This window comes from Pinus tabuliformis, chromosome 9 (genome assembly GCF_031772625.1).
Source record: "Pinus tabuliformis cultivar Carrire ecotype Pingquan chromosome 9, CPIR1, whole genome shotgun sequence".
Classification (NCBI taxonomy): Eukaryota; Viridiplantae; Streptophyta; class Pinopsida; order Pinales; family Pinaceae; genus Pinus; species Pinus tabuliformis.
The window spans coordinates 1,295,602,150-1,295,609,996 of NC_142307.1; the positions used below are offsets into that span (position 1 = coordinate 1,295,602,150).

At 36.6% G+C, this 7,847-nt stretch overlaps 1 pseudogene across 1 annotated transcript; it reads right to left on the minus strand.

Annotated features, from left to right (window-relative positions):
- Positions 1–1,689: 1,689 nt before the first annotated feature.
- LOC149153302 (pentatricopeptide repeat-containing protein At1g11290, chloroplastic pseudogene) lies at positions 1,690–5,692 on the minus strand (annotated as a pseudogene). The gene is made up of 2 exons (XR_016262841.1): positions 5,562–5,692; positions 1,690–5,449 (listed from the first exon to the last, which is right to left on the minus strand). The product of XR_016262841.1 is annotated as a pentatricopeptide repeat-containing protein At1g11290, chloroplastic pseudogene (transcript).
- Positions 5,693–7,847: the final 2,155 nt, after the last annotated feature.

Below are 7,847 nucleotides of genomic sequence, written 5' to 3' on the forward strand. Positions count from 1 at the left end.
AGATGACTAGAGGGCTATAATCGCAAGAGGAAGATGCCATCAATTAACACAATCATTAAGTTAGTAGGAGGACCACTACCTCTATGGACGCCCCGTTATCGAGGTATGTTGGGATTTATATGCTGCTGCAAACAAGAGCTCACAACCAAGAGATTTTGCAAGCTTTCTAATCTCTCTTTTGTTTTTGTCATTTGTCTGCACTTAGGTCATTTGTCTGCACTTAGGTCTTGGCTTGCAGCATTTTTTTTCAAATTCAAACACGATATCTTCAGCAACACAAAGACATTTTTCCAACTTCAACACTGATGACTTTTGCAATGTCTCTGTCCTTATTGGGTGTTGGCACTCGGGAGATATACGCATAACATGACAACACAAGATTCAAACCTTTAGAATGATTTTGGTAGTACAGATTTGGTTTAGCTTGTTGGGTTATTGCAAAAATCCTCCAGCATCAATTCTTTTCCTCTCCGCAACAAGTTAAATGAGTGACCAAAATTATGACGGTAAGGCATTCTTTGACAACAGAACTTTTGGAACATGTCATGTTTTTTTTAACAATGAGGATTATTTTTCCTAACTTTGGAAGATAATTTTCACCAATCTTTTAATAAAATACTCTATAGACATCCATTTATAGAGTATTTTTGACATCAATTTATAGAGTATTTTTGACATCCATTCAGATCAATTTGGTTTTCAAATATGTCATAAATTTCTTTAATGGAAAAATCAAACCAATTCTGGGAATTCAAAACTTCAAACACCTTCCATCACACACAAGGACTCTGCATCCACTAAGGCTTAAACCTAAACTATTTATATAGTAGAGCCCTGTCCCAACCACGAAGCAATAGTTTGTATCCCTTACCTCAAAGATTGGGTCATTACACAACTCTCGCAGATCTGAATGCCATATTTAGAGGCATACCTACATGGGAATTTGGGACACCTCCAATAATAATAGACAAACTTATTAATATATAATAACAATACCCATATATATATAGTAGAACAGAAGATAAGAATCTACTATATTGCTACATAATAGATATTATATATTCAAAGAGTAGTCTAACGAGGCCACAATTTTGTCCGGAAAATAATGGAAATTCCAGCAGGATTTTGATAAAATCTGGCTGAAATTTTTCAAAATCCAGGTTACAGCTCTCAAATTTCAGGAATTTGGTTGCCTTAGGGGTTCTTGATGGTGCTGAATCCATTTCCACCATCAAAATAATGATTCAAACACTCCAACAGTTAGATTTTTTTTTTAAATTTCTCACTGGATTCTGGCCAGAAATTTGCCATCTGGGCGAACTTGTGGCCTCGGTAGACAATGCCTATATTCCATACTGATTCATATAAATCAATAATATGTATAATATTGTCAATGGGCTGGTTCTAAGGTGAGAACACTAGTTTGTTATCCAGTTCTTACCAAGTGCAAGACTTGACAGCGTTGGTGGAGCAATTACCTCATTGTTTGTTTTTGGTAGGACGAATGATTTCTAAAACATCGATTACAATAATTCATATATCAACATTAATTCGTGTACAAATTAATATATGTATATGATAATAGTACACAAGCATTACTATAGATTATAGATTACTATATAAATATGTATAATAATTTATGTATATATAATTATATATGAGCTATCTACATAGTTATTCGGAATTCCCAGACATACAGGCACCTTATCCACACTTATATTTCAAAAATGGCATCATTGTACCCGTCATTGCACCTGCAGCACTCACCTGGCTTGACAACTTGGAAATGCCAAAGGAAAATGGCAATAAATTCTAAAGTTATCCAAGCCAAAGAAGTGAACAGTAATCTTGGCTTCAACTAAAAACATCGACTGGAAGGGAACCAGACTCCAGGTTCAGCTTGAAGCCTAAATGTTTTAAGCTCTGACTTACAAGTTGAGCGAACTAATCTGCAGCAGTTTCTAGCTAGACAAACTTCTATTTGTTGTCTTAATTAACATCACCAGTAATCCCCACATGAACATAGTCCATTCTTAAAATGATGAAAACGGCTTTTATCCCGTACAATTATTTCTCGTTTAACAATCTTAGAGATCAACTTAGTGGCATTGTGGCAGTCACCACAGACACGGAGATTTTTGGTGATGTGGATAGATGTCCTAGGGTATGTGCTAATAAGAGCAAAAGCAATGGCCAGCTTCTCACTGTGAGTGGAAAGCATGTGTTCCTTCTCTTCCTCTTCCACATCATGTAAAACAAAGCCTGTGTCAGGCACATACCCTGCCTGCTCCATCTGCTGAGACAGGCACTCAAGCAGAGCATAGATCTTTTCTGACTGTGGGTTTGATCGATCTCCTACCGTAAATACATGAAACTTGTTCTTATTTTCAACCCAGCTGCATCCTGGACTTTTTGTCAAACCCTTGTCTTTAAGCATTGTTCTCATCTTTGCTACATTGTCCCATCTTCCACTTGCTGCATATATGTTCGATAGCAGTACAAAAGTTCCAGCATGATTCGGCTCTAGTTCAATAAGGCGTTTAGATACACACTCCGCAAGTTCAATATTCTGGTGGATTCTGCAGGCACCAAGCAAGGCCCGCCACACACTAGCATCAGGTTCTAATGGCATCTTTTGGATGAAGTCATGTGCCTCATCTAGATACCCAGCACGACCAAGAAGGTCAACCATGCATGCATAGTGCACCATTAAGGGAGTGAGGCGATGATCATGACTAATGCAATCAAAATATTGCCGGCCTTCATTCACCAGGCCAACATGACTGCATGCTGACAAAATACCAACAAAGGTGATATGGTCTGGCTTGATGCCAACCTGTTGCATTTTGGAAAAAAGTGTAAGGGCATTCCTAGCCTGTCCATGCATTGCATATCCCGCAATCATGGCATTGCACGAGACGATATCTCTTTCAAGCATTTTGTCAAACAACTGGCATGCAAGCTCTAGTCTGCCGCACTTGGCATACATGGTTATCAGTGCATTCTTCACAGAAAGTTCTGATTCAAATCCATTTCTAAGGATGTATGTATGAATTGACTTGACTTGTTGTAGAGCTGCTAAATGGGTACATGCAGGGATCACATTGACAAGAGTTACAAAATTCGGTTTCACATCTGCTACTTGCATATGATGGAAGAGCTTCAATGCGTCCTTGGCATATCCATTCTGGACATATCCTCCGATCATTGCATTCCATGACACTACATCTCTTGTGGACATTTTTTCAAATATTTGGCAAGCATTTTCAATACTCCTGCATTTAGCATACATGTCTATAAGGGCAGTCTCCACAAAAACATCTGAATCAAACCCACTTCTAATTATGTAACTATGGATCAAGCAGCCGTGTTCCAGAGCTGCTAAATTGGCAGATGCTGCAAGGACATTCACCACGGTTAAGGTATTGGGTTTAATGCCTAGTAGCTGCATTTGCTGAAAAAGTTTTAGGGTATCGTCTGCTTGTTCATCCTGGACATATCCTGCAATTATAGTATTGAATGAGAACACATCCTTTTCAGACATCCTATCAAAAAAACTGCGTGCGACTTTTACACTGCCACATTTACAATACATATCTATGAGGGTGTTCCCCAAGAAGATATCTAGTTCAATTCCACTCCTGATTATGTAACCATGTATTTCCTTGCCCTTTGGCAGTACTGCTAACTGGGCACATATTGAAAGCATGTTTAGCATGGTGATTGAATTGGGTTTCAAGTTTGCGCGTTGCATTTGGCAAAAGAGTGCCAATGCGTTGTTTTCTTGTCCATTCTTGACATACCCTTCAATCATTGTATTCCATGTAACCACATCTCTTTCCGACATTCTGTCAAACAGTATTTCCGCAATTTCCATGCTTCTGCAGTTTGCATACATATCTATAAGGCCATTCATCACAAAAACATCCAAGTCAAATCCATTTTTAATTGTATACCCATGGATCTCCTTTCCTGTTTGCAGAGCTCCCAACCCAGCACATATTGGGATAATGCTCGCCATGCTGACTTGGTCAGGTTTCATGCCTGCCAGCTGCATTTGACAAAAAAGTTCAACGGCCTCCTCAAAGTACCCATTCTCAACATACCCAGAAATCATTGCAGTCCACGCAACAACATTTTTTACAGGTATTTTCTCAAACACTTGGCGTGCAATATCCATACTTCCACACTTGGCATACATATTTATAAGTGCAGTTCCCACAGAAACATCCAAATCAAACCCACTCCTGGCAATCCAATCATGGATTTCCTTCCCTTGTTCAATATGCCCTAATTGCCCACATGCCGGAAGCATGGACATCACCGTAACTGAATTGGGTTTTACGCCTGCCATCTGCATTTGGTGATAAAACTCCAAAGCTTTTTCCCAGTGTCCACTACGGGTATACCCTGCAATCATTGCATTCCATGAAACAACATCTCTTGTACACAGTTTGTCAAACATTTGGCTTGCATCCTCTATGCACCCGCATTTAGTATACATGTCTATAAGGGCAGATCCTACAAATACATCCGTTTCAAGCCCACTATTTACAATCTGATCATGAATCCTCTTTCCCTCTTGCAGAGCCAACAGCCCAGCACAAGCCTTCAACACAAAAGTAAACGTAAACTTGTCCGGCACTAAACCTGTCTCCTGCATTTTATAATACAGTGCAAGGGCTTCCTCATATAACCCAATCCCGGCATACCCTCTAATCATAACATTCCATAATGTGAGATTCCGTTTTTCCAATCTATTAAACATTAGACGCGCATCTCCCATGTTCCCACAGGCAGCATACAGATTAACGATTTTGGTTTCCAGATTTACCTTTTGAGAATGACCAGTGATGACGATACGGGCATGAATTTGCTTTCCCTCTGTGAGGGATTTTGTTTTGATAGACGCCTGCAACAGATAAGCAAGTGTGTCTGATCCCATCTTGATGGCCTCCTGCTGCATGACCACAGAAATCTCCAGCGCTTCCTTTAATATCCCGTCCTTGCATAGACTACTGATTTGACGAGAATAATTCTTTGGCCCTTGTGATTCCTGCATGCTTTTCTTATTGGTTTTGCCCTTTGCAGCAGAGCTGGGAGCGCCATTGGCGTGTTTACGATTATTGAATTTGGCGGAATGTGTTTGATTGTTCTTCAAGAGCTCGATTGGAGGCAACTGTGGCATGAATTCCATGGCAGTCATCGACGAAACAGTAGACAGACAAAAGGATAAACTTCCAGATTCTAGTTTCTACCTGCACCGTGGATTTCAGTAGAGGAATTAGGTATTACTACCGCATGAAATCATATGAGACTTTGTAATATACCCGAATCCATAGAAGCCACAGGTTAAAGACCAGCCATAGAGCATGGCAGTCACAGTTGGCAATATATGTGAATGATTCAGGGACGAGGTATCACATCAACCAAGAATTGAACCACAAACCTGTACACAGGGTAAACCGAATGAAAACTTGTTTCAGACATCAAATAGTGAATTAGGATAAAGAAGGTGGGTATTGCAATCTAGAATACGTTATCCATACAAAAAAAATTACCATCTTCCATTAGCCTGTGAGAAGATCTTATCTTAAGTTGTGATCATTTATGCATTACAACTTAAAAAACTATGTTGTAATTTGAATGGTGATAAATAACGAATGCCTGTGGTTGGATAAAGGCTTCAGCGTTTCAAGTCTTAATTTTATGTTTCAGCTCACATGTTGATATCAAGTTATAAATTTGATTTTCACTTTTACTCGTCAAGGTATAAATTTGATAGACTCTGGTCAAGCAATTTTTTGTGACAGTAATTTTTTTTAAATGGTCTTTTATATGAGGGTTGATATATATTTTTACTCATTATTTGTATTAGATGTGCTTTTGTTAAATTTTTATTATAGATATAGAAAGGATTTTTTTTGTCAATATATGTTTAGGCATTTTTAATTCTAATTTGACTATGGTTTAATAAAAAATGTCACATACATACATTTTTTATATTATTTTGAAATATTTAATATATTTAATTAGTTTTATTTTTACTATCAAAGTAATTAATGAGGTGATGTTTTCAAAGATTTTGTAAATTAAGTTGAATCATTCTTGAAAATTATTTAAATAATTTAGTGAAAGTTTTTAACTATAATGTATTTTGAAGAGGAACAATCCATCTCAACTTTCAACATGACGGCTTGGACTAAAGAAAAATATTATAAATAACAAAACAAGTTTGAACCACTTTTAAATAGGAATTTGGCAGAATTCTAGCATTTCAAGTAATAATGATAATATATAGGTCAATCAATTTGAAGAAATTGATAATCTTTCGATAAGTAAAAGGGTTGGAGCTCTCCCACCAACACTGAAACACTGTAATGCTTAGAAGGCCCAAACCTAGTTGCATTCATATAAAAATGTGAATGTATTGAATACATCATCACTGTGAACATTTGAGATTCCATATACAACCATGAAATAGATATATTTCCTAATCAAACTAATAAATAGATCCATTTTATCGAAAACTAGACTTGTCATCCTATACAAACACTAAGAAAACTACATACAAACTCTCAAAATCAAATAGAAAAACACTATTTCACCCATACAAACAAGAAAAATTAGTTATATTATCTTCGTTGGACAATTAAAAACCCTTCAATTCAATCACTATTATCATCATAGGTTTAGTGCTTTATATAGCATACCAATAGCCCATGGGTATGAGCATGCCACATGAGCGTCAATCTTTAAGCTTTAGGATTCAATGTTCATGATTTAGGTTTAATTGTGCACACTACAAGATTAGATGATGTGAGTGGAGACCAAGATGGGATTCTTCTAACAACTCCAAAGACCCATTATGGTGAGTCTATGCTTATCTTGGAATCTTAGTATCATGGCGGAATTTGTGCTTATCTTGGAGTCTTAGCGATAAGATCACTAGCTTCTTCTATTTTTTACAATCTTATTTGAAATTGTTTACATATGTGTGTGTTGATGAGTAAATTTTTAATTCACTTATCAAAGTGATGGTTTTAAAATAAACATCATCAATGACTAGTAGATTTTAAAATGGTCAATATTTGACAGTTAAATAAAGAAAATATGAGTAAATGACAATCAAATTTAACCCCTCGTCGACATGTAGAATATTAAGCAAGTGAAGTTGTTTCATCTTTTGAAATTGTGCTTTTTTGGGGTTTATAACAAGTTGTTTGATGTTTGATAGTATTTTTTTGGTTTTATAATATATTTTAAGTATTATGGTGGTCTAGGAATGGATTATGTATATTTTGTTATTTATTTGGGTATTTTTTTAGGTGGAAAAGATGTTATTGCTTTATAGGATCCATTTAATGGGTAGATCTCATTTTGATGGTTTAGGATCCAAATTCTTTTAGAGATTATTTGGGAACTTAAATGGTTATTTTTGGGTTCAAAACTTTGTAAGTTAGCTCCCAATGTTTTTGTTGCTTTACATTTCAAGAGTTGTCCAGCAACATAAGATCACCTCAATCGAAGTTCATATGCATAAGTTATGTCTTTGGCAAGTTGACCTATATTGTTGACCACCATGCTATGAGTGGATGTCACTTTAGCTTCCATTACTCACACGTGGAGCTAGTCATGTTTGGACTTTCAAGAATATTATGGAGGGTACAAAATGCTAACCATAATTGGGGGTTGAGGCATGTAAAAAACCAAACCATAACCCTTAAAAAATTGTCAAGTGATGTTAAACACTTGGTTGCTAGGAAAGGAACAATCCTTATTGTATTCAGTATTGTTCCTTAGGAGAGAACAACAATGAGAGTGAAATATTGAAGTAAAACATAAGA